This window comes from Macaca nemestrina, chromosome 15, assembly GCF_043159975.1.
Source record: "Macaca nemestrina isolate mMacNem1 chromosome 15, mMacNem.hap1, whole genome shotgun sequence".
NCBI lineage: Eukaryota > Metazoa > Chordata > Mammalia > Primates > Cercopithecidae > Macaca > Macaca nemestrina.
The window spans coordinates 67,749,724-67,776,921 of NC_092139.1; the positions used below are offsets into that span (position 1 = coordinate 67,749,724).

General features: G+C 48.2%; 1 long non-coding RNA gene across 1 annotated transcript; it reads left to right on the forward strand.

Annotated features, from left to right (window-relative positions):
- The first annotated feature begins 833 nt into the window (after positions 1–833).
- On the forward strand, positions 834–14,801 carry LOC139358916 (uncharacterized). Its single transcript, XR_011614401.1, has 3 exons — positions 834–937; positions 13,301–13,526; positions 14,682–14,801. It is a non-coding gene; the product is annotated as an uncharacterized lncRNA (long non-coding RNA).
- The last annotated feature ends 12,397 nt before the right edge of the window (positions 14,802–27,198 follow it).

Here is a 27,198-nt window from a genome sequence, read left to right on the forward strand (position 1 = left end):
ATCTAGCCAGGCATGGTGTCGCACACCTGTAGTCCCAAGTACTCAGGAGGCTGATGCAGGAAAATCGCTTAAACTTGGGAGGTGGAGGTTGCAATGAGCTGAGATTTCAGCACTGCACTCCAGTCTGGGCAACAGAGGGAGATTCTTTCTCAAAAAAAAGAAAAAAAAAAGTGTTGATGAAGATGTGAAGGAATTGGAAACTTTGTGCACTTTTGCCCAAAATATAAACTGGTACAGCTACTATAAAAACTGCTCTTCAAAACATTAAAAAATGAAGAACAAAATGATGCAGCAATTCTACTTCTGGTTACATACGCAACATAATTGAAAATAAGATCTCAAAGTGATATTTACACATCAGTGTTCAGAGCAGCAATATTCACGGTAACAGAAATACAAAATCCACCCAAGATCCATCGATGTATTAATGAATAAAATGTGATATACACATACAATGGAATATTACTCAGGCTTAAAAGGACATTCTAACACATTTGACAACATAGATGAACCTTGAGGACACTATTCTAAGTGAGGTAAACCAGTTGCAGAAAGACAAATAGTGTGTGAGTCCACATATAGGAGGCATCTGCGTAGTCAAATTTATAGGAACAGAAAGCAGAACAGTAGTTGACAAAGGCTGAGGGGAGAGACAAATGGGGAATTGTCTAATGGATATAGAATTTCAGTTTTATAAGATGAAAGAGTTCTTGAGATTCCTTGCAACAACAATGTGAATATACTTAACACTACTGAACTCTACACTTGAAAATGACTGAGAAGGTACATTTTATGTTAAATGTAATTTACCACTTTTTTTTTTTTTTTTAAAGAAACAAGTTCCTGGAAAGCTGAACATACTGAATAAAACCAATTCTGTTGATCTTAGCATTTAAAATCCTGGATGGGATATGAAGTATATCTCAGGACATTTTGGGTATGTAATACTCTGCTCCCTGTATACATAGTGTATTCCTGAAAGATTGATATTTTTTTAAAGTAAATTATAGTCATTCATAAGCACAAATTTTCATGTGAAATTTTGTATATACACAATATTGTGTGCGTTCTTTTTATGACTTTTACAAAATATTATTACAACATGTAACATTGTAATTTTACATTCCAAGTCTCAAATTTTTAAAATGTTCATATAATGCATAGGTTTGTCCTTTATATGGGAAAATGTTCCATTAAAGTGCTGAGTTTTATACGAACATTAGCGGTTGCCATACCTTTATCTTTTAAAAATCTAACAGATAGGAAATCCAACTACATTTATGTTATTCTCTATTATATACCATTGAGATAATCTACTTAGATGTTAGAAAAAAAATGATACTGAAAAGGATTTTTAGTACAGACAATTTTTTGAGTTGGAACATGAAATGCTTCCATTGCTGCTGGTCCATTATTTTTCACTTTATGAAACTATATATGCTCTCAGAACGCTTATAAAAATAACAGAAAATAAAGTATTGGAATATTTATAAATTTAATAAATAATTCTGATTATGAAAGAACCATAAAAATAAAGAGTCCTCCTGGTAAAGCGAATTATTCACATTTGTAATTTGATGCATGTGGTGTGTGACTGTTTTAGAAAATCTACGTAAATATAATTCAAGCTTTGGAAGTTTATTTCTACTTTACACCTAACCATATCAAAGTGGTAAGAAAATCAGTAAAATAAGAAACTGATTCCTCTAATCTGAAGTATTTTTATTTTTTATTTTTTGCCAAATATCCCAAAGTAAGATAATTAGAACTAAACTGAAAATGTTGCAGGTCATGTTTTCACAAAATGTGACATTTCATGTCATTGTTATGCAAACAGTGGCATCAAATTCAGTCTGCACCAATCATATTTTTATTTTAATATTTTAAGCAACATGGTTCTAATCCATTTAAATGAGTGCATTTAATTTAGTAAGTCATAAAATATTTCTTAGTCATAAAAACACACCAAATTTTTTTGGCTAAGTCTTACTAAAACTTATAATATCTAACCTCTTTAAAATATATATACCTTTGGTTTCTGTTTTAAAAATTTTCTCTTAGCTTCAAGTAACTTTATAGTAACTTTATAGTACTTTTTTCTTCCTAGCTAATTCTACTGTTCTTGGAAATAATAAGAAGAAAAAGAATTTACCTTTTGAGTACAAGAGCGGTGAAGCAGGACTGGTAGTTTGGATAGGGAACATTGTACAAAATCTAGTTTAAAAAATCTAAAGAGTCTGAAGCATTGTCTGCTGGTTATCACATCTGGTACCTATGCAAATTTCCTTGAGCAGATGTTAGAAAATTCTTGAAATTCTATTCAATAGGATCATTCAGGAGTTCAGTCTGGTCTTCGTAAATAAAACCCAGCATAAATGATGCATAGAGCTCCTAGCTGTGCTCCTTATGTGCTGCAGTCAGATCCAACACCCCCTGGGACAAGACATCTGGAACTATATGCCATTGTATTTGACTAATCTTTCTCCTGAATACCAGCTTAAAATTGCCCATTATTCCAAGAAATTCAGAGAAGCACAAATAGACACAAAGAGCTAAAATAAGACATATTTTGTATAGTAATATATATATATATATACATAAAATGAAATAATGGCACATCTTTGTATATTTGAGTATGACACTAAGTCTCTGTTTTTATTTCCTGCTGGAAATGTATTCATAAAAATACTTATTGCAGAAATCTAGTATATGATATATACTAGCAAATGTTTGGACTATGTTGAAAAATCAATAAACCTCATAATTCATTCACTAAATAACCAGAATTTTTACAGGTCTGATTTTTTAAAATTATTTTTATTTGAGTTTTGCAAAACTTTATCTATCAATCAGAAACATTAACCAAATATGTCTTAACATAGAGATATTTTGGTAGACATTACTTGTGAGCACTGATGTTTCTTTTTTCAACCCGGGGATATAAATGTCTATACTTTTCAGCACTCTTTTAGTTAGCAGGACCATAACTAGCAATACTGATATTCTATCGACAAAAGAGTTTTGTATCATGTCTAGCCTTAAATATTGGCTTACTTAGTAGGAGATAAGCAGCAAGGAAAATGAGCATTGAGGCTGTAAAAATGTTTGTTTTAGTGCAATACCGTGACACAATGAAGTGGCCGTGTTGTCTGAGGTGAATATCTGAAGTTTGTCCAAGGAAATCGTGAACACAGACATGCAAGGAATGAGCCAAAGTATAATAACCAGAAGTTATTATACTGAAGTTTAATAGGCGAAAGAAAGAGGAAAGCTCTCTTGTGCAGAAGAAGAGAACTGGTTCTTTGGTTTGTGGCAAGATGCCAATGGTTTTATAGATGAGCTTGAGGAGTTGGTATCTGATTTACATAAGACAAAAGATTGGTTGGACCAAGTGTGTCATTTACAAAGAAGCTGGCCATCCTACCATAATCTTTTACTATGTAGATGTGTTTTCTACCTGGCAGATGCCATGTCTGTTCCTTATTGCACACATGGTGACAAAGAAAAGGGAAGATGGAGCTTCAGTATTGGATGTGCCTGGCTGCTAGGTAGCCCTTTTCTATTGGCACAGCTCCTGGCATTCACTTATGCCAGTTTCCAGTTTGCTTATTTATGTCTGCAGCTTGATTTTTTAGGCTGGTTTTGTTAGAAAAAAAAATGATTTGGGAGCTGCTTTTTATTAAAAGGGATACCTTGTCGAAGACTCTCTTACCCTCACTAACTGCCTAAATAATTTCTTTTTAGCTCTGTATCAAAAATATATAGTATTTTTGTTTTCAGATAAATTTGCAAGTATCGTATATGTCCACTGAATCTAAAACTTTTGGGATAAATGTTGGAAATCAAATTTTGTGGACTGTGTTGGTTACTACTGGCTGCATTTGACAAAATATCATCAGCAAGAGATAAGCTTGGGGGCGAGGAGGAAGGCCAGTTTTCACACAGAAATGAGAGAGTAAAGATAGGCTAAACACGTAGAGACTTGCTGCATTAGAATACCTGACTGCTTTTAATCCCCAGAAGGTAAAAAAATGGAGTATAAGAACTTAAATAACCTTTGAATAAAAAATATTTCAGTCTAATATAGTGCTCGAATGCAAGAATTAGTCCAAGGGATGGAAGCATTAAAATTGCTTGACCAGGTGTGGTGGCTCACATCTGTAATATCGGCACTTTGGGAGGCCAAGGCGGACGGATAACCTGAGGTCAGGAGTTTGAGACCAGCCTGACCAAAATGGCGAAATCGCATCTCTACTAAAAATCCAAAAAAATTAGCTAGGCATAGTGGCAGGTGCCTGTAATCTCACCTACTCAGGAGGCTGAGGCAGGAGAATCATTGAACCTGGAAGGCGGACATTGCAGTGAGCCAAGATCGCACCACTGCACTCGGGCCTGGGCGACAGAGCGAGACTCCATCTCAAATAAATAAATAAACAACAACAAAAAACTTAAAACCTGTTAAGGACACCTTAGGATAATGCCTGACAAATAGTAAGATTTTGACCAAAGTTGGACATTCTTGCCATAGTATATTTATGAGTTATACCTATATCTATGTCTACACGTTTAAAATTAAATATGGGATAAGTTGTGCAACAAACATACTTGACATGTAAGAGGCTTATACTAACGCTGCTTTTTCACAAAAAAATGTCTGCTTCCTGGAAACCAGCACTGTAAGGTCACATCTGTGGTACGTATTGAGACAATGCTATCCTTGGGAAATGCACTCTTTTCTCAGTCAACTTGGAATCTTGGGTGTCTAAATCCCAAACACTAAAAAGGCCTGTGGTTTTTATGGCAATACATGTGTATTATTTAGTTACTGCTCTGTATGAAACCCACTGGTTTCTATGAGTTAAAATAACAATGAGCTTACTCAGGATTCTGTAGGTTGGTAGTTTAATCGAGGATTAGTTGGAGATCATTGTTCTGGTGTTGGGTGATTTCAGGTAAGTATCCTCTTGCATTAACAGTCTGTTAGAAGTGTTGACTTGAGACCAGCTGATGTAGGCTGGTATTAGCTGCAATTCCTCATCTCTGCTCCATAAAGCTCTACAATGTTTACCTAAGTTTCTTTTTATGCCAAAGACAGAGTTCCACCACATTTCTGTTAGTCAAACAATACTCATTGTTTAGGGAAGTAGACATCACCACTTGATAGGAAAAAACTAGAAAGCCACATTGTAAGAACTTATCACAGAATTTAACTAGGAACAAATATAGACCTCTCTTGAGACAAAAATAAATGGGGAGAAATTAGAACTTCCAACCTAGCTAATAGAATTTCCTAAACTAAGACCTTTTAGAATTAAAAAATCATATTTATTTAAAGTCTTTTTATACATCTAGCCCTAATATTTATACAAACTTCTTGTTCTTAAATACAGAGTCATTTTTGTATTTAACAATATCACCAAAGTGGCATTTGATGGCATTTCTAAATACTAAATATACTTTAACAAATTAACACCAAAGTAAAGACTTAAAAACAACAAAAATTTATTCATCTTACACTTCTGTAGGTTCTAACTCCTAAAATCTAGGTATTGGCATTGTTGTGTTCCTTCTGGATGCTTTAGGGAACATTCTGCTTTGGCTTTTCCAGAAGGGGCCACCTACATTCCTTGTCTTACGACCTTTCCTCTGTGACCTCTATTTCTTACATCACCTCTCTTTCTCTGACTCTAAACCACCTGACCACTTCTTTTAAGAACTTTGTGATTACACTGGGGCACCCAGATAATCCAGGATAAACTTCACATCTCAAAGTCTTAATTTAATCACATTCACAATGTCTCTTTAGCCCTGTAAGGGAACATGTTCCCAAGTTTCAGAGATTCATATGTGACCAGAAGTGCAGGAGGCATGAGAGGGATAGAATTATGCTTACTAAAAATATCTCATTAGAACTGAGCTTTGAGAAGAGCAACTTGTGGTATAGATGTTTCCTAAGTATCAGAGCATCTTATGTTTATGGTACATAATACTGCTGCTGTTTTGGGTTATGGTATCTTTCTATACACATAGAAATTGAAAGAAGCCCCATATAGGAATTTATTTTTAATGGTAATATTCATCACTGGCTTTCACCTTAAACATTCTCAGTTATTTTTCTGAGAATGACAATTTTAACCATGTTAATATTTAAAATAAAAATGATAGATGGTAAAAATTCTAACAATGTAATATAAAGATCAAAATAAGAAATTTTAAATATTGAATGTGACATTTTCTTAACTCCAACTTAAAAGAAAACCCCATTCACAGAAAAAAAAAATGTTGCTAAGTTGCAGTATCCTTCAAAACTGCTATTATCATTTAAATAAAACTCCTAGAAATGAACCCTTTAAATTTGCCTTTGCTCTTCCAGTCTTGATTATAAAACATAAGGTTGTGCAATCAATAATTTCTGGAGTTAAGAAGATTTATTTTTTCATAACTTTTGATAACTTTTCCTTCATGTAAAACATCTGAGGCGTTTAGGAATAAAACATGAAATTTCAATAAGTCCCTTTCACATAAGCATTATATGCTTCTCACTACCTGATTAGACAATACTATTGGATTTTGGTAGCTTTTGTTTCTCTCGTTCTTGTCTGACTAATAGTTATCAGTATTACAGTGTAATTAATCCAAGACAAAACTGAACTAAATTGTTTGTGATGTGTTAGTAAGAGTTATGCCAAAACTTGAACTGAGCAAGCTAAAAAAGGTTTATCTATTTGGTGGTAGGAAAAAAAGTCAAAGCTTTTCCTTCTTTGGTATTACAACTCAAAACTGTGTTTTACATAAAGCAACATATGAAAGCACAAAGGCAAATAAAGTTGTTACGTGATATGGTTTGGATTTGTATCCCTGCCCAAATCTCATATAGAATTGTTACCCCCAACGTTTGAGGAGGGGCCTGGTGGGAGGTGATTGTATCATGGGGACAGATTTTCCCCTTGCTGTTCTCATGATGGTGAGTGAGTTCTCAGGAGATCTGTTTGTTTAAAACTGTGTAGCACCTCCCCTTTCACCTCTTCCTCCTTCTCCAGCCATGTAGGATGTGCCTGCTTCCCCCCTTCTACCATGACTGTATCTTGAGTCCTCCCCAGCCATGCTTGCAGTAAAGCCCACATAATCATAATCCAATTAAACCTATTTACTTTATAAATTAACCAGTCTCAGGTAGTTCTTTATAGCAATTTGGGAATGGATTAATATAGAAAATTGGTACTGAGAAGTGGAGCACTGCTATATAAAGATACCTGAAAACATGGAAGCGACTTTGGTACTAGATAATGGGCAGAGGTTGGAACAGTTTGGAGGGATCAGAAGAAGACAGGAAGAAAAGGGAAAGTTTGGAATGTCCTAGAGACTTTTTAAGCTGTAGTAACCAAGTTGTTGATAGTAATATGGATAATGAAATCCAGGCTTGAGGTGGTCTCAGTTGGAAATGAGGAACTTGAAGCGAATGAGAGAAAAGGTAACTTTTGTTATGCTTTAGTAAAGAAGTTGAAGGCATTGTGGCCCTGCCCTAGGGATCTGTGGAACTTTGATTTTGAAAGAGATGATTTAGGGTATCTGGCAGAAGAAATTTTTGAGCAGCAAAGAGTTCAAGATATGTCCTGATATGTTCTTACAGTGTAAGATATGTTCTTACAGTGTATGCTCATATGCCTGAACAAAGAGGTGATCTGAAACTGGAATATATATTTAAAAGGGAAACAGAGGATAAAAGTTTGGAAAATTTGCAGCCTGACCATGAGTTAGCAAATAAAAACCCACTTTCTGGAGAGGAATTCTAGCTGACTGCCAAAATTTGCAAAAGTAAAGAGGAGCCCCACATGTTAATAGCCAAGACAATGGGGAAAATGCCTTGAAGGCATTTCAGAGACCTTCAGCATAGCCCCTCCCATCACAGGCCTGGAGGCTTAGGAGGGAAGAATGGTTTCAAGGGCTGGGCCCAAGGCCCTGCTGCGCTGCGCTGTGCAGCATAGGGACACTTCTCCCTGCATGCCAGCCACTCCAGCTTCATCCTTGACTAAGGCCCCAGATACATTTCGGACTGCTGCTGCAGAGTGTGAAAGCCCTACACTTTGGCAACTTCCATTTGATATTAAGCTTGTGTATGCACTGAGGGCAAGAGTTGAGCCTTGAAAGCCTCCACCTAGATTTCGAAGGATGTATGGGAATGCCTAGATGTCCAGGCAGAAGTCTGCTGAAGGAGTGGAACCTTCATGGAGAACCTCAACTGGGACAGTGCAGAGGGGATATGTGGGGTGTGAGTCCCCACACAGAGTCCCCACTGGGGCATCATCTATTGTAGCCATAAGAATAGAGCCACCATCTTCCAGATCCCAGAATGGTAGATCCATTGAAAGCTTTCATTGTGCACCTGGAAAAGCCACATACACTGAATGCAAGCCCATAAAAATAGCTGAAGGGGCTGTACCCTGCAGAGCCACAGGGATAGAGATACCCAAGATATTGAGAGCCCATTGCTTACATCATTGAGGCCTGAAAGTAAGACATCGATTCAAAAGATATTACTTTGGATCTTCAAGGTTTAATGACTGCCTTGCTGGGTTTTAGACTTGCATGGGGCCTATAGTCCCTTGGTTTTGGCAGATTTCTCACTTTGGAAATGGGTATATTTACCCAATGCCTGTACCCCCATTGTGCTCTTGGAAGTAACTAACTTGTTTTTGATGTTATAGGCTCCTAGGCAGAAAGGACTTGCCATGTCTCAGATGAGAATTTGGACAGTGGAATTTTGAGTTACTGTTGAAATGAGTTAAAATTTGGGAGACTGTTTAGAAGGGAAGTTTGTATTTTGCAATGTGAGAAAGACATGAGATCTGGGAGGGGCCAGGGGCAGAATAATATGGTTTGAATTTGTGTCCCCATGCAAATCTCATGTCAAATTGTAAACCCCAATGTTTAACATTAGATCATGGGAGTGAGTCCCCTGTCACTTTCTTCTGGCAGTGAGTGAGTTCTCATGAGATACTGTTGTTTAAATGTGTGCTTCTTCCTCCTGCCACAGCCATGTAGGATGAACCTGCTTCCCCTTCATCTCCTACCATGATTTTAAGTTTTCTGAATCCTCCCCAGCCATGCTTTCTGTACTCCCTGTGGAACTGGGTGCCTATTAACTGCCCCTCTCTTTTTTATAAATTAGCCAGTCTCAGGTAGTTCTTTATAGCAATGTGAGAACAGACTTGTACAGTATGCTTTATAAATATAAGGATTGTTTTATGAATGTCATTTTATTTATGTGTATCAAGGACTACTTAAAATAATAGACTAAAAATTTTAACCAATGAATAATTTCAGATTATTTCTTATCGTTCTTTCTCTTGAATGAAGGCAATTAACTCTACCCTACTCTTATAGGGCCTATTATTTATCAGGGTATGTAACACACAGGACATTGTTCATTGTCTATATTTCTTTAGATATCACTTTTCCTCAAAAACAAGTTATGTATGTGGAAATTTTAGCATACAAATAATATTAAAATATACTACCAAGAAAATCATACTCTTACCTGTAGTAAGAAAAATCTTTTACATATTAAACATTTGATCTGGTAAAATTTAGGTGATGATTTGCATGTAAATGTCCTATTTATCATAGGGATGATGGAGAATATGTAAAATATCCTGGGGGCACAATATAGGATACTATAAAGCAGTTTGAAGCAATATATCAGGTATACACAGAACAATATGAATGAAATATCTATATATATGTGTGCGTGTGTGTGTGTGTATACTCATATATGGTACTGAGGAAAAAGCAAATAATATAATAAGATATACAAAATAGTATACATGAAAATTAATTTTGTAGACATACAAGAGTATTAAATTTATTGTTAAAATATATAAAATAAATGAACATATATAAAACATCTAGGAATAGTGGTCTTTAGGTTGTAGGGAATTGGGAATAACAATAAACAAACTAAAATAAAAAGAAAATAGATAATAAATAAATGAATATAAATAAATCACTAAAATAACAGAAGTGTCTTGCATAGACCAGTGCAGATTAAACACAATTTGTCCCCTTAAAGACCATCCATGACCCTTAGTCAAATATCAGTGCAATAATAATATGTAACTAGCAATTTATAAAATCTCAATGGCTTACAGAAGTAACCAATCATTTGGCCTGTGGTTTTGTAAGTGAGATAGAGCAGCTTAAATTCAAGGTATTGTTAAACTTCATCTGTCTTCCCATTCTCATGGTCCAAAAATGACCCAAGGTGTGGGTTTTTTATAGCAAATAATAGAAGCACAAGTGTGCAGACAAGATCTCCAAGCACATTTAAAGGCTTTGTTCCCATTTATTCACAATTATTCGATTTGTCAAATCATGTCACATGGCCTAGCTCAATGTGTCAGCCTGAGTCTGTCAGTAACATATATTTTACATCTACTGGGGCAGTGTTATGTTACATGGTGAAGATTATATGTACGATATATAGAGCCCACATATACACCCACACATATGTGTGTCACTGTTTCCCAGAATCAGTGTATATGTGTATTACTGTTCCTCAGAGTTGAGGAGTGGAAACTGAGAACAATAATTTTATTTTCCATAGGATGCATATACCCTGATACCACAACTGAAAACAAACACATCTATACAAAGTTATAAAAAAAAAAAGAAGAAATAATAATATTCAAAGACTTTCAAAAATAAATAAGACAAAATATACTTTTAAATGAGGCTTCTTCTGTTTGAAACCCTTTTCTGATGTTTGTTGACTTTTTTGGTAAAGCAATTGCATCTTTCATTTGATCATTTTTCTTTCTCTTTAAGCAAGTACTATAGTTTCTCTCTTTTAAATTCTTTTTTTAGGTTGCACACATTACCAAAAGGGCTTCCCAAATTATGGACCTCTTTCCTGTGTTATAATCTGAGACTTCCCATCCTTCAGTGCCTCTGTATGTCGTTTATAAGGAATAACAACAAAATCTATTTAAAAAGGCACAAGAGCTCACATAATGTGTTAGTGTGTATTAGTGTGTGTGTGTTTAGAAAAGCAAATATGCAACATATAGTAACAACTGGTTATTCACTTAAGGCAACATATTTGATAACATTTTCCACTATTATACACTTTTTAGAGATCTCCAAGTACTTATGATCTGTCCAGTGATATTGTGATTCTTTAAGGCATTAGAGAATGTACTACAATTGATAGTTTTACCTAAGTTCATGCGAAATATTTTATTTCTAGCTTCTTGCAGTTTCTTCTGTGAACATTCCTACCCATTTATGGAAAGGCTACTTTCCTAATTTTGCCATGTTTTCCATTATTTCCTTAAAAATACTTTTAGTATTTTTCATTTGAATTATGTTCTTGGTTTTTCTTATAAGTCCTTTAAGGTGACTTTTTAAAGTTCAAAAATTCTGCATTATATTATTTGACTCCTTATAAATTATATCTTGTGCAACAAACCTCCACACACAGACACACATGTATTCATATACATTTACAGACAGATGGATATTTTAAAACAGTAATATATTTCATTACATAGTCATAACTTGGTTCTGCTTGTCTACTTTCTTTATTCAATCCTCTGTTGAAGGTCACTTAAGTTGATTCTATGACTTTACTGTTATAAATAGTGCTGCCATAAAGTACAAGTACAGGTTTATTTTTGATAAAATGATTTTTTTTTCCTTTCATAGATACACAGGATTCAAATTGCTATGTTGAATGATAATTCTATTTTTAGTTCTTTGAGAAGTGTCCATACAGTTCTCCAAAGAGATTGTACAAATTTATGTTATGACCAACAGTATATGACTGTTCCCTTTTCTCTGTATCCTCACCAACACTTGTAATTTTTTGACACTTAAATAATAGCTATTATGACTGGCGTAAGATGGCATATCACTGTGGCTTCAATCTGCATTTCTCTGATGATTAGTTATGTTGAGCATTTTTTGTGTGTTTGTTGGCTGCTTGCTTGTCTTCCTTTGAGAAATCTCTGTTCATGTCCTTTGCTCAATTTTTAATGAGGTTATTTGTTTTTTTCTTGTTGAATTGTTTGAGTTCCTTATAGAGTCTGGCTATTCAATCTTGGTTGGATTCATAATCTGCAAATTCTCCCATTCTGTAAATTGCTTATTTACTTTATTTATTTTGCTTTGCAGAAACTCTTTAGTTTAAGTCCCATTTGTCCATTTTTGTTTTTGTTACATTTGCTTTTGAGGTCCTAGTCATAAATTATGTGCCTTGGCCAATATTCAGAACAGTTATTCTTAGATGTTCTTCTATTATAGTTTTAGGTCTTACATGTAAGTCTTTAATATGTCTTGAGTGAATTTTTATCTATGGTGAGAGATAGGGGTCCGCTTTCAAATGCCTGTGGTCTTGGCTACTTGGAAACTGATGTGGGAGGATCACTTGAGCCCAATAGGTTGAGGCTGCAGTGAGCCGAGATGACACCACTGCCCTCGAGCCTGGGTGACACAGTGAGACCTTGTCTCAAAAAAAAAAAATTGTAATCATTATATTGATGTAGAATATGGCATTTGATAACATTTACTATACCCATGATTTAAAGATTTAAAGATTTTTAAAAGCAGAGAATAAGAATGAGAGGGCATTTTCCTATGACTGTCTTTCTCACACCCGTGGCCGGCATCACAAGGAGACTGCCCCTGACCTCCCTCTAAGGTTAGGAGGCACTGGGTGGCTGCTCTCAGTTACTCTTCCATATCACCCTGGAAGTCCTGGCCAATGCAACAAGACAGGAAAAAGAAATCAGGCTTCGAGGAGCAATACCAAGGGAGGCAAAGTCATATTACTATGTCTTTCATGATAACGTGGTTGTTTAATGTTGAATTTCCCAAATAACCAACAGTTAACTGTTAGCACTAATCAGAGGTCAACAAGGGGGCCCAATATAAAGAAGTCAATAGCGTTATTTAAAGCCAGTAAAAATAAACAAACAAATAAATAACTAATAACACAGAAGAGCTTATTTTCCGAAAGAACAAAAATTATAAAATATTCAAGAATTAACCTTGAAATCCACCTATCTTTTATGGGGACCAAAAAATAAAAACAAACAAACAAACAAACAAAACAAAACAAAAACAAAAGTCGTTCAAGAGCAAGTGGTTTAGTTTTTGCATACTAGTGCATTTCAAGAGCTCACCTTTGATTTGATTTTTTACTTTATGACCCTTTGGTCCCAGAAGATACTTGATATAAATTTGATTTTTTAATGTATTGAAAACAAAAAATAAAACCAAGCAACCTGAAATCTCTTTCCAGGCCATGTCAGAAGACTGGGCGAGAGGGTGCCATTCAGCCCCATGTCGAGAGGCCTGGCGGGAGGTGCCCACTGTTGCTGTGGCTGTGCTTGCCAGGTTCCAGTGCCCACATTCCTGCAGGTTGGATCTTGCAGGTACTAGGGAGCTATGGCATGCTTTAGAGCACAGGAGGGGGCATGTCAGATGTGTATATGAGATGCTGTCTTGGCAGCCAGAATGGAGACGAGGTGAGTTGGGGAGCTGGGAATAGGACAGGTGAGGAGGGGTCAGCACTGGAGTAGGGCCCGGCAGTGCTCAGAGTAGACAGAGGTTTAGGAGGTTGAACTGATCAGGCAGGGAGTGAAAGAGGTGGCTCCCAAGCCTGAACTGCCAGGGGAGGGGTGCCTCTGAGAGATGGAGGTCTCAGGCCACTGGAGACCCGCATCACACTTTGGAGAAGAGCCAGGGCTGGAGACAGAGGCATGTACAAGGTGGCATCACCGCCCTGCTCCCAGGATGGGGAGACCGAGGCTGGGGAAGGGGTTTAGGGATTGGCAGGATCTCTAGCACAGAGAAGGTGACCAAGCTGTGGGCATGATGAGTGTCCAGGAGGAAAGATCAGATCCCGGGTGAGGGAAGAGGGCTCAGGGAGAGGGTGAATTGTGGGCAGAGAAGAAAGACCTCCCTGGGGCACCCGTGGGACAGGAGCCAGGTGGGGTGTGGCCCCGGGGATGGGGGTGGTGTACGCACCCTCACAGGATTGGCCTGGTGGGCCAGGGCCAGGTTGCATGGGCTGAGAGAAGCTGACAGCCCTGTCTGTGATCTCTGGGACCCCTGGGTCTGCCTCTGTGGGCCCCTAATCCTGGGCTCACAGACCCGCCAGCCTCCATGGGTGCTGGCCTATGCCTGGTGGGCACGGTTGGTGCAGGCTCCAAGGGGGCCTGGCAAAGCCTGGAGCTGGCTCAGGGGAGGCCACTCCTGGCCAGGGAGTCTCCTGACCCCCACCTTGGAGGGATGTATCAGCCCCGGTGAGGCTTCTCAGACTCATTCTGGAGTTTGTCAAGGGTGTGAGATCAGTTTGGCCGAGAAGGGTGCCCTGAATGTGAGACTGCTTGTCAGGAAGCGCTGCCAGGCCCAGTGAGATGTGGAGATTCAGCAGGGAACACCCGGCCTGAGTGGGCTGTCCTGGAGGAAGACAAATTACACCCTTCCCCTGATTCCTCAAGGACTGGGCATGGTCCTGCTATGAGGGAGGTGCCTTTCTGTGCAGCTGAGGCTATAAAATCTGGAAGGGCCTGGCCCAAAGTCACGAAGTTACTGCAGATCAGGGCCAGGGGCCGAGCCTGCACCTTCCTTCCACCCCAATGCTAGGTGAAGTGTTCAATGTCTGTTTAAATCTATAGAAAAGGTGAACTGGAGAGCTGAAGATTTACCAAACTTCTGGCAGTTAAGTCCCTGGGAAACAGCACCAAAAGAGATAATAAAGGAACCAAAAGAAGAAACCACACAGGAGCAGATGGAGGCACCAACTGCACAAAGAATGGTGACTGCGTGCAGGCAAGATGCACATAGCAGGTGGGAAACTTCTGTAACAAGTATGTCCACGGGCAGATCACCTTTACCTGTGAGGAGTTTGCGTGCATGAGGGCAACCTCGCAGCAGCGACACCCACCACAGAATGCTGATGGCTCAAACCTGGCGGAAGTTTATTTAGGGCACGGAAAGCCAGAAACAAGGGCTTGACTGGCGGCAGCTCTGCAGCAGGGGGAGATTTGGACAGCGAGGGCTGTCCTGGAGGAAGTCCCAAGGTCCTCACTTCGCTCTGTAGGCCACCCTTGGTGTGGACAACAGCTGCAGACAGGAGACACGGAAGGGGTACACAGAGGTCTTAGAGTCTGGCCTCAGGTGATGTCCATCACACCTCTTTCTGTTGGTGAGAGCTAGTTACTCGGGCCCCCAGGGTGCAAGGCCGAGATGGCATGGCATGCAGACCACCTAGTAGGATCTTCTTGCCAGCTCAGGGGACAATGCACACATGGAGAAGTGCAGTTAGCTACTAGGCATCTGGGAAAATGCACATACTCTCTCTTTTTCAAAGAAATTCAGGTTCCAAAACCAAACACCATTAGAAAATAGACACCCGTCAACACAATCAAGATTAGAAGGTCTATGGTGAGACCACTAATGGAGCATGAAGCTGGCCAAACTCTGGAGAGTGGTTGATGTTACAATATCAAGAACCCAAAATCCGGCAAGGCAAGGCGTAGTGGCTCACACCTGTAATCCCAGCACTTTGGAAGGCCAAGGCGGGTGGATCACATGAGGCCAGGGGTTCGAGACCAGCCTGGCCAACATGACGAAACCCTGCCTCTACTAAAAATACAAAAATTAGCCGGGTGGGCCGGGCGCGGTGGCTCAAGCCTGTAATCCCAGCACTTTGGGAGGCCGAGACGGGCGGATCACGAGGTCAGGAGATCGAGACCATCCTGGCTGATACGGTGAAACCCCGTCTCTACTAAAAAATACAAAAAACTACCCGGGCGAGGTGGCGGGCGCCTGTAGTCCCAGCTACTCGGGAGGCTGAGGCAGGAGAATGGCGTGAACCCGGGAGGCGGAGCTTGCAGTGAGCTGAGATCCGGCCACTGCACTCCAGCCTGGGCGGCAGAGCCAGACTCCGTCTCAAAAAAAAAAAAAAAAAAAAAAAAATTAGCCGGGTGTGGTGGTGTACACCCGTAGTCCTAGCTACTCAGGAGGCTGAGGCATGAGAATCACTTGGTCTTGAGTGATTGCAGTGAGCAGCGCTTGCACCACTGCACTACAGCCGGGGTGACAGAATGAAGTGAGTCTCTAAATAAATAAATAAATAAATAAATAAATAAATAAATAAATCTGAAATTCTAGAAATTTGTTTAATGACTCAAGATGTTATCTTTCCAAAACTCGAATCTGGCCCTGTCACTCCTCTGCTCAAACATCTCCAATGGCTCCCCACTGCTATCCTGGCCATGTTACAGCCCAGGCCCCTCCCTCCAGTCTCATCTTCTATGCTGAGGAGCACCGTCCTGACCAGTGCCCAACCTGGGCCTGGGGCACAGAGGGGTCGGCACATATAGGCTGAGCTGAGCTTTGGGAAATGAGGAGGCCAGGCGCTGGGAGTGGTGGCCTTGCTCCAGGCTGAGCTGAAACAGCTGGCAGCTCAGCCTGCCCTCCACCTGACCCCCGGGCCCAGCCTTCCCTACTGGGCCACGACCTCCCCACCAGGGCCCTCGGCCCTGCTCCTGCTGGCCCCTGCAGACCTCAGCTGGGTCCAAGCTCCTGGAGGGCAGGGAGGGTGAGCGTCTCGTGTATCCCCAGCGCACAGCTGCGCCAGCTCCCGGTAGGGATTTGTTACAGGAATGGATGGGGTGGGGGTTGGAGGAAAGTTTGGAGGAGATGGAGGCAGGCCATGACGCTGGCTCCTGGCGCACCCTCCAGGCCCTCTCGATCGCGGCTCCGCGGCTCCGGCTCTGGCCCCACCCCAGCCTCCCCCGCCCTGCCGGGAACCTGGGGCCTCAACGACCACTCAAGCCGCCCACACCTCCGCGGCTCCGCGCTGTCCTCTCGCTCCCCTAGCCTAGCCTGGACCCTCCGCTCTCCAGGGCTCAGCAGCGACCCCGATCGGTCACTCGCTATGGCCACCGCCGCTGCAGCCACCTGCCCCGGGACGCCCAACCAACCCCTCGGGGGACCAAGCCCGGGGACTTCGTCCCCAACCCCAGGCCAGCTAAGCCACCCCACAGGGGCCCTGCCTGTCCCATCTGCAGCCTGCTGGGGTGTCCATGCTTGCGGTGATCAGGAGGGTGGCACGGCCCTCTGGTTACAGCCGGCGGAGGAGCTTCCCAAAAGAGTCCTCAGCCTCTCCCGCCTGCGGCGGCGCAGCCCAGGCGGGGCTCGGCTCTCAGAACCCCCTCGCGGCCTCGCCAGGTATGCGCGCAGGGCCCGGGGCGCGGGCCGGGGGCGGGTGCTGGAGCCGGGCCGGTGCCGGGCCCGCTGCGACACGGTCGGGGACGCGGCGCACAAAGGCGCCTTCTGCCGCCCCCCGACCCCGCCCCGCACTGCCCCAGTCCAGCCTGGCGGCCCGCCCCTCCCGCCCCGGCAGGCGGTGAGGGGGGGTCAGGGTCCCCGCCTCCCGGGCCCGCCACCCCCCTCGCGGGGGACGTGCCCTGTCCGGGCGGCCCCTAGGCGCGGGCTTGTCCCACCGCGCGGGAATCCGCCGCCCCCGCGCGCGTTTCCGGCCCCAGCCCAGCCCGCGGTGCAGGGGAGCCGGTGCGCAGCCGCCTGTTGGGCCTCTGACCCCGGTGGCCCCTGTCATACTCACTTTCTCCACCCGCGGAGGCTTTGCTCAGGAATCCACTCTTGCAGCCAGGGAGCTTCCGGGCCCCCTCCTCCAGGAAGCGTCCCTGGCTGCTCCGGTGAGCACGTGTCTCTTCATCCCCCTGTCTGGGCACCATGAGAACCCAGCCTGGCCACTCCCCTCTCCTATGTCTGCATAGGAAGACGCCCCATTGGAAACGGACCCCCCTCCCGCCGCCAGACCCTGGCAATCCCATGTCCAGGCTGGGGTTGGGAGTAAGGACCCACCAGGAAGGAGGGTGCCCACCAGGTCAAGTGGGCAGTAGAACTGGGCTGGGTCCCAGGGATCCCCACAAGCCCGGTGGCTCCGTGGCTCTGCCCGGCAGAGGCCGGGCAGCCCTGCAGCCGGCGCCCACCTTTAGCGCCTTCTCCCTGAGCCCATATGTGGCAGAGGGGGTGGGGCCAGGCCCAGGCCCACCGGGCACCACGGGCCTCTGGGAGGGGACGCTAATGACTGTAATTTCCACTTAGCAGATCAGGACGGCTGGCAGAGTGGAACTGTCCTCCTACCTCTCAGGTGCCCGGGCGAGACCCCTCCGTGGGCCCCTCTATCTGGACACCTGGCCCTGGGCCCCTCCCACGTGGGATTTTGAGGCTACTCTCCCCTCCCCCAGGCTCAGAGGGTGGCCCTGTTTCCTGTGGGACCCCTTGTCGACTTGTCCACTGGTTGGGGTGCTCAGTGGTGCTTGAACAGGGGTCGGGGAGGCTTGAAGGTGTACTGAGTGGGTAGCTGTCAGCCGGCTCCAGAGGCTGGGGGAGCAGGAAACAAGCACGTTATAGGGTTGAGGGTTCTGAGCCACTTGCCAGACTGCAGCCTGTGCTGGCTCCTTTGTGGTCAGAAGCGCAGGGCATTCTGGGGTCTGTCTTGATGCTGAGCAGGCCAGTGTCCTGAACAACACCAGGCACCCAGGAGTCTCTGGGTGGGGCAGTTGTGGCTGCCGAATGGGGGGTGCTAGGGCAGGAGGGTGAGCATGTGAGGCCAGGCTGGCAGAGAGGAGCTGGGACTCTGTGTCCTGGGGCAGATTGGGGAGGTGAGGGAAGGGGCTGCTGTGGCCATCACAGGTTGAAGGTGAGGACTGGGCCATTGCCCAGTGCTGGTCTTCTCTGCCCGATTAGTCTGGGCACCAGGCCCTGTGCCCAGCTGGCAAGAGGCTAGGCAGGAGTTTCTGGGGCACCTGGGGAGCAGGCCCAGGCCCTGGGAGCTGGGGTTCCTGTGCTGAGGGAGTCAGCTCTGTCTCGCCTGGGCCTGCCTCCTGGCCTCCCCTGTGGCCTGGCTGGCAGGGCCTGGGTGTGGCCTGGCTCCCTGGAGCTGGCAAGGATCAAAGGGCTGAAAGCTGTCCTCCACCCTCGCCCACTGAGACAGGAATCCGTGGCCCCAGGGGACGGAATCCACAGCCACATTCCCAGTGCCCTGGTCCCCGCAAGGCAAGGGTGGGGCAGGGCTGGGGTGCCAAGATTGGCATCATAAAGCGTGGGAACGTGGTGCTGCTGGCACCCAGCCCACTGCCTGAGCAGAGTGGGCGGCCCCCTCCTCTCGGCCCAGTTGTGGCCTTTGCCCCTTCTGACCTGCCCTGATGGCCTCAGGCATCAGGGCCTCAGCTGCCAAATGGGTTTCCACCTTGCCAGGAGGTGGGGGTTTCATCCTGGTGGCCCAGGAGGCCTGGGGGTCCTGAGGAGGTTGGAGCCTGGGTCTCTGTGGCTCAAAGCAGTGGGCACTCCCGACCCCCAGGGCACTCTGGGCTGGGGGACTCGGCCTCCACCTGGGGCCAGTGGGGGCCACAGGAAGGAGAGGGTGTTGATAGCTGGGGCATCTCTACCAGGGGTCACCCTGAGCCCAGGCCCCTGGCACACACAGATGTGCTCACACACGCACACAGCAGAAAGCAGAAAGGCAGCCTCGCCTCTTCTGGCCACAGCCCAAAAGGTCCCCAGGAGGGTTTGTCCCCAGCTGGCTGGTGCAGGACTGAGTTGGCCCTGTGGACCTCCACCCATGGGTACAGGGTCACCTGCTGGCGGAGACAGCAGCCTTTAGGCGCCTGTGCTGGGTGGGGTGGGTCCCTGCTCCCGGGGGCTGGAGACCAGCCTGCTGGAGCCGGGCCCCAAGCTCTGTCCTGTAGTCCCATGCTCAGCCCCAGCAGTGATGCCTTCCCACGTTCACTGTACAGGTGGTGAGACGGAGGCCCAGAGAGGCCAGAGGACTTTCCCAAAGTCACCCAGCAAGTTGGTGGGCTTGGAGAAATCCTGGAGACCCAGACCTCCCACTCCCAAGAGCCAGGGCCGGTGGCATCCCCCTCTCTGGCCTGTTTCCTCACCTGGAGAGTGGGCCCACAGTGACCACCTGGCCGAGTTGTCCTGAAGCCCGGAAGGTACCAGCCAGGGGTCAGTTAGCCTCTTCTGTCCCCAGTCCCTGGCCTCCCGGATAAGCAGCACTGCTGTGTCCTGAGCCCGCCTCTGAGGCAGGGCGCCCCCTGGTGGTTTGACAGTGCCTTTCTGTGCCCTTGGTTGTTAGGACCTGAAGGAGGAGAAGGTAAGGGAGAGGACAAGCCTGGAGCAGGCGCTGGGAGGGCTGCAGGCCAGGGCAGAGGGGCTGCTGGCTTGGAGCAATGCCCCTGGGGGCTGGTCCATGCATGAAGGGCCTGGGGAGGACATTGGTCCTACCAGGAGGCTGCAAGTCAGGACCTTGGAAGGGTTCCCATGGGCAGTTGAAGGCCATTAGGGCCCAAGGACACCGTCCCCTGGAGGATGGCAGTAGGGGAAGCAGGACTGGTGCACCACACACTGCCCACTGCTGGGGTCAGGAGTGTGGGCAGCCAGGTTTGGGGGAGCGAAGGCCAGTCCCAAGGTGTCCGTGTGTTGGCCAGCGAGCCCATCCCCCTTCAGGCCTACAACCCTGGGTGCCTCTAGAGGCCTTTCCATGATGCTCAAAGGCCCACACTACTTGACCGTGATCATCCCAGTGGCAGCCATCCAGGCATCAGGCCAGGTCTGGCACTGGACAGCCATGGGGCTTGTTTGCTGGGGATGTGTGAATGAATGAATGAATGAATGAATGAATGAATGAATGAATGAGGAACCTCTCGGGACTGCTGTCCATCCTGGCCCCCAGCTTGCCTCCCACAGCATGGGGTCCTTGTCAGTCAGCAGGCTGTGATGGGCAGGTGCTGAGGAACCTGGGGGAGGAGCGACAAGGCTTGGGGTGGGTGGGGGCCCTGGCTCACCCATCCCAGCCCCTGACACCAGGGGAGGGAGCATCCCTAGCCTTCGGTGAAGGGGTGGCCTGCCCCTCCACACCTGTGGGAGTTTCTCGTTAGGTGGAAAAAGAGACTTGAAAAAAGAAATGAGACACAGAGACAAAGTATAGAGAAAGAAAAAGTGGGCCCAGGGGACCGGCGCTCAGCTTACAGAGGACCCACACCGGCACCGGTCACCTGTTCCCTTAGTATTTATTGATAATTATCTTTACCATCTTAAAGATAAGGGAGTGGCAGGACAATAGGATCATTGTAGGGAGGAAATCAGCAGTAAGACATATGAACAAAAATCTCTGTGACATGAATCAGTTTGAAGGAAAATGCTGTGCCTTGAGATGCATATGCAAACATCTCCATAAACCTTTTAGCAGCATTGTTTCAGCCTATCACATGGGGAGAAACCTTGGACAATACCTAGCTTTCCTAAGCAGAGGTCCCTGCGACCTTTGGCCCTGTATGTGTCCCTGGGTAGTTGAAATAAAGAGAATTGTGATAACTTTTAACCAGCAAGCTGCCTTCAGGCACTTGTTTAACAAAGACACATCCTGCACAGCCCAAAATCTATTAAACCTTGAGTCACCACAGCACATGTCTCTTGCAAGGACAAGGTTGGAGGTAGGGTCACAGATTAACAGCGTCTCAAATACAGAACAAAATGGAGTCTCTTATGTCTACTTCTTTCTATATAGACACAGTAACAGGCTGATTGCTCTTTCTTTTCCCCACATTTGGAAGTCATGCAGGGCGGAGGACATACAGGGATGTGGTGGGGTGGGCCAGCCCATGGGACCCCTCTGGCCTATGGGTCTGGGTGGGAAGCGGTCTGCCTGGTCTCTGGGCACAGAGTGAAGGGACAGGTCTCAGTTCATAAGTTTGTGGTCCCCTGGTCCCTCTCCTACCCTGCTGTGAGGGCAGTGGGTTAAGGGGGGATCTGGGAAGCAGGCTTGAGCCTGCTCAGGGAGGAGCAGCTGGGCCCCCACCCACCCAGGAGCTTGCCAGCAACCTGGGCAGGGAGGTTCATGCCCTGGAACTCCTGGTTCTGCAGCAAGAGTCCCTGCAGACCTGGCCCCCATAATGTGTCTGCACAGCAGGACCCTAGCTCCCTGGACTGTCAGTCCTTAAGGCTTCTTCAGAGTGCCCCAGCCTGAGTGCCTGGTACTGTCAGGGGTGGGGGGTTCCCTGGGGTTGGCTGACATGGCTGGCCCCCCTTCCTGGGCTCTCCTGTCACCTGAGCTGGGGGACTTCTTGGCCTGGAGGGTGAGCCGGGGACCATCTGCTCTCAGGGCACAGGCCTGCCCTTGCAGGGCGCTGAGCCGGCCACACTCCCTCTAGCCCCCAGATGGCAAAGCACTCCTTGGCAAGGGCTGATGAGGGGACAAGCTGGGCCAGCCAAACCTGGGGGTGGGGGCCCAATGTCCCCAGGGTCTGGCATCTGCGACCTCCACTGTTTACACAACACCACACCCGAGGAGTGGATTGCCCAGAGTATGCGCGTGCACACAATGCTGCCAGCACACACGATGCACACTTGCATGAGCACAGGGTATACACACATGTTCACACCAGCACTCACACACAGGCACACACCTTCGCACATGGAGGGGCACACAGCACACTGCCGTGCATGACATGCACACCCATTCATACCAGTGTGTACGTGTGAGCCTCCCTGAGTTCCCAGCTGGGCGCCCTCTGCACCTCCAAAACCCAGAGCATGATGATGGAGGACACTGTGCCGGGAGTGGTGGGGGGGTGAGGGGAGTGGGGGTCGGGGGGTAGATGTGCCTCTGTGGTGTTGGAGCCTCTGGGCCTCAGTTTACCTTCCATGCAATTGTAACAACCATTTACAAGGCACTTTGAATCTCAACGAACCATTCTGAGATGGCCGTTAGCGCCGTTTGCAGAGATGGGGAAACTGAGGCACAGAGCATTTGGTAATGTGCTTAAGGCCCTGGGGCAGGAGCTGGGCAGGGTCTGCCCTGGGCTGTCTCTGGTGGCTGTGGGGTGAGGGGAGTTCACATCTGCCTGGGTCCCGAGCACAGAGGGTGCTCCATGCAAGCTGCCTGGGAGGGGGAGGGACAGGGACAGGGCGGGCTCCAGCAGGAGGAACGAGGTGGGTGTGCGCCCCACCCCGTCGAGGGAGCCTGTCCTCCCCTCGGCCCCCCTGGTTGGGGCCGGCCAAGAGCGGAAGAGGTCACGGGCTGTGGCCGGCTCTCCTGGGAATTCCAGGCGCGTGTGTCAGCGCGCTCGGCTTCGTCCCCGCCCCCAGCCCTCCGCCCGGGCTGGCGGTTTGGCGAAGAAAGCCAGATTCCCGAGGGGGCGGGGGAGCGGCTCCCAGGGTCTGGGATGGGGTTGGGGACCCAGGAACCCCTCTCTTCCGCCCACTCTTCCACTCCCAGAAGAGAAGCCCTGGCGGGAGCGGGTCCCCTCTCCACCTCCTTCCAGAGGGCTCGCCATTTCTCCAGTGAGGGGACTGAGGGAGGGCTTCCTGGCCCAGAGTGCCGACACCTGCACCCGAATTCTCAGCACCTCCCTGCCCTGCCGGCAGACAGGCTCGGTGAGGTCCCCAAGGTCAGGAATGACGCTTGTTTCTGCGCAAACCTCTGCCCGAGAACGGGAGGTGTCTGCAACCTGGATACGAATTCCAGTGTGTCTCCACTTTCGAATCTGAAAAGTGAGAACAATAGCAACACCCACCTCGGGGTGATTGTGCAAATAAAAGAGACAAGAGGCGAGGCCAAGGGCGATCTGCCTGGGAAGCGGGCCAGCGCCCCACTAAGACGCGCGTGCGTGCTGGAACCCAGGAAACCTAGCGTGGGGGCAGCTCTCCGGCCCCGTCAGCTCGCCCCGCGCCAGCGCACCAGCCTGCCTGGGCTCGCTCCAGCCTCTGCGGAGGCTCCTCTGGGCCGCGCAGACGTAGCCTCCCCGCCCGCCCCAGGCCCGTCCCGCCTCTGCTCCGCCAGCGGCCTCGACAGGCCCAGGCGCGCTCCAGCCCGCGGCGGCATGAGGGTGGGCACGGATGCCACCGCCGCGAGGCTGCCCGCCTGCCTGGAACCTGCCCCGCCGGGCGAGAAGGGCCAGGGAGGCTCTTGGCCAGGGGGCGGAGATTGAAGTGTATGGTGCGGGCAGGAATGCTCCGGGTGGTTCCGGGCCTGGGGGGAGGGGACAGGGAACTCGGGACCGAGGGGTGGGGAGCAATGAGGCTCGGGTTCTGGACCAAGGAGGGAACTGGGGAAGAGAATCCTGGGAATCGCTAGGGGAGAGGGGTTTTTCTGGACCGCGGAGGCCACGCGAATCCTCCAGGCCCTAAGGGCGGGCTCCCCATTTCTCCCTGCCCCCGTGGGCGCAGCACGCCCATTTCCCTGCCTGGGAAACAGAGGCTCCAGGTCTGCAGTGCGTCTGATGGTGGGGAGGAGATTGGCCGAGAGAGCCGTGTCCGAGGACGGCGTGCTGAGGGTCCCCGCGCAGAGCCGACTGCAGCCGGGAGAGAAGCGGCCCCGAGCGCTGGAGCCGAGGTTGCGGGTAGCAACACCTCTCGGCTGCGGTCTCGACCTCTGCTGCTCACGGCGCACTCTCGGGCGCGGGCGGGGGAACTGGAGGTCGGATGCCCTAGAACACGGGCCTGGCGGGCGCAGCGCAGCCGCAGCCACCAGGCGGCAGGGCAGCTCTGGGACCGGCGGGGCTGGGGACGTGGTTCGGGGAGCTGGGAAACACGTCTCAGTTTCTTAGGTCCGCCAGTCTCCTGGCCTCCACAGCCCGTCCCAGGAGCAGCCCGGTGAGGTCGTAAGTGGCACCTAGGCCCTTGCCTGACACCCTCACCTTATCCTGGAGAGACTGTGGCAGGAGAGAGACAGGGAGGCCGCTGTCTCAGAGATACCAGGTGGAAGAAGTTTCTGGTCCGTGTGCCTCACCCTGCACCCTGCCTCTGATGGGCTGTGTGACCTGAAGCAACTTTCTCAGGCTCCTTGTGTCTCAATTGCTTCTAAGAAAATGGGAGGTGGGGGTGGGCGCGGCGGTTAACGCCTGTAATCCCAGCACTTTGGGATGCCTAGGCGGGCAGATCACCTGAGGTCAGGAGTTCAAGACTGGCCTGGCCAACATGGTGAAACGCGGTCTCTACAAAAATACGAAAATTAGCCGGGGATGATGGCAGGTCCCTGTAGTCCCAGCTACTTGGGAGGCTGAGGCGGGAGGATCACTTGAACCCAGGAGGCAGAGGTTGCAGTGAGCCGAGATCAGGCCATTGTACCCCAGCCTGGGTGACAGAGTGAGACTCCATCTCAAAAAAAAAAGAGAGAGAGAGAGAGAGAGAGAGAGAGAGAGAGAAAGGAAAGAAAGAAAGAGAGGGAGAGAGAGAGAAAGGAAAGAAAGAAAGAGAGGGAGAGAGAGAGAAAGGAAAGAAAGAAAGAGAGGGAGAGACAGAGAAAGAAAGAGGAGAGGTGGTAGGGTGAGAATTCCCAAGCTGCAGGGAATTGTCCCCCAGAGAAACAGACTGTGGGAAGCTGGGTCTCTCCGAAGGAGAAGAGGAACTGACCACCAGCCTGTTAGAGCAGGAGGGGCTGGTAAGCTTGGGGCCTTGCAGGTCAGGGCCCAGCCCTCGGGTTTGGAACTGGGCAGTGGGAGTGTACCTCCTCCACCAGGGCCTGGCCACCCCCCCCAGAGTCCAGTTTAGTTCTTGGGGTGCCATTGAGCATTGCCCAGACACCCTCAACAGCAGCTCCTACCAGCATGGCCTGGCTGGCTGGCTGGGTTGTCCTCCTGCCCCAGGCACTGGAGCTTGGCAGTAATGGGAAATGGGAGGTGACGTGGCTGGGATTGGGGATGGAGAAGACCCAGGACACAGTTGCTGAGGGTCTGCACCTCACTGCATAAACCTGATGGGGGCCAGGACCAGTGAGAGCAGGGGAGGTCACAGGCCTCTGGGTGCCTTGCCCACAAGGGAAACTGAGGCAGGGAGCCATGACCAGCCCCTAGAAGCCCAGGACTCCCCTACATCACTCCCTGTTGTGTGGTTGTGGTTGGGGGTACTTCAGTCACTGTGACCAGGGGACCAAGAGATTTTCCGGCTGAGGGTGATGGGGGTTTCTCTGAATCAAGAAAATTTCCAATGAGTGGCTGAGCCTGGGTCTTTAGCTATTCACTGTCTGGGGAACTGAATGGGCCCCTGCGCCATGCCCAGTATGCTGTTTCCCAAGGCTGGGCTGCAGGCACAGAGTCTGAGGGGCTGCTGCCTCCCGTGCAGTGGACACTGCCAGCTGCCTGCCCTCCCAGAGCCTGCTCCATGGAGGGAGGAGCAGGGCTGGCTGGACCCCCTCTCCCCAGCTGTGGCAGTGCCTGGAGTTTCACCATCATGCAGGAAGAACACAAGGTTGTCTCTAGGGTCTGAGACTTCCCTCGCTGGGTTCAGGCTGGTTTCAGGCTGTCCCAGGTTGCTGGAGGGAAGGGCCATGGGTGAGGGCTCTTTGAGTGCCTCAATGCTGGACACTCCCCTGTTCTTCCTGTCAGTGTTCACAGGGGGCTGTTCAGGGTCCCAGGTGTGGAAGGGTGAGGCCCAGAGCATGATGGGCTTGGGTGGCTGTGGGAAGTGAAGGCAGAGGGCAGGGAGTACCCAGCTACATCCTGACCCCCTCCCTGGGCCCTGCTTGCCAGAGGAGGGGTGGTGTGAGAGCGCAGACCTTGTTTGACCTCATACCTCAGGCCAGAACACCGGGACCCCGAGACCACAAGCTATGGCTGCCCCAAGGCTGTGGTGACTTAGAAAGTAATTAGTGGGCAAAGCGGCCCCACTATCCCGTCCAAGCCCAGCCCTAGGACTGGCCACTGGGCATCGCGTCACTAGACAGGTGGGATGCCGTAGCATCCTCCCTGTTCTGAGACGCACCATCACTTGATGGCAGAAAAAACTGTCACAGACCTCTGGGCAGACTAAACGACTTCTATTACGGGGTAACTTAGACATAGCCAAACCCAAAATATACACTTTGACAAAAGGATGTCCAAGGCCTGCCCTCATTCCCCTCTGGTTCCAGCTATCGAGGGCTCAGCCTCTCCAAGCTCTCCCTCCACTCACCCTGCAAAGCTGGGCTTTGACATCTGCCCTGTGAGCCCTCTCTGAATCTGCGTGGAAAAGGATCACTCAGCAGGCCTGGGAGTGCACACTCTGCACAGTCAAAGAAAGGTCTGGCCCCTGCTGGCTCCTGGAAGGAGCCCTGTGCCCATGGAGAGGATGACATCCCTGTCCTCAGCCTGTGGTGGATGGATGTGGGGGTGGGCTGCA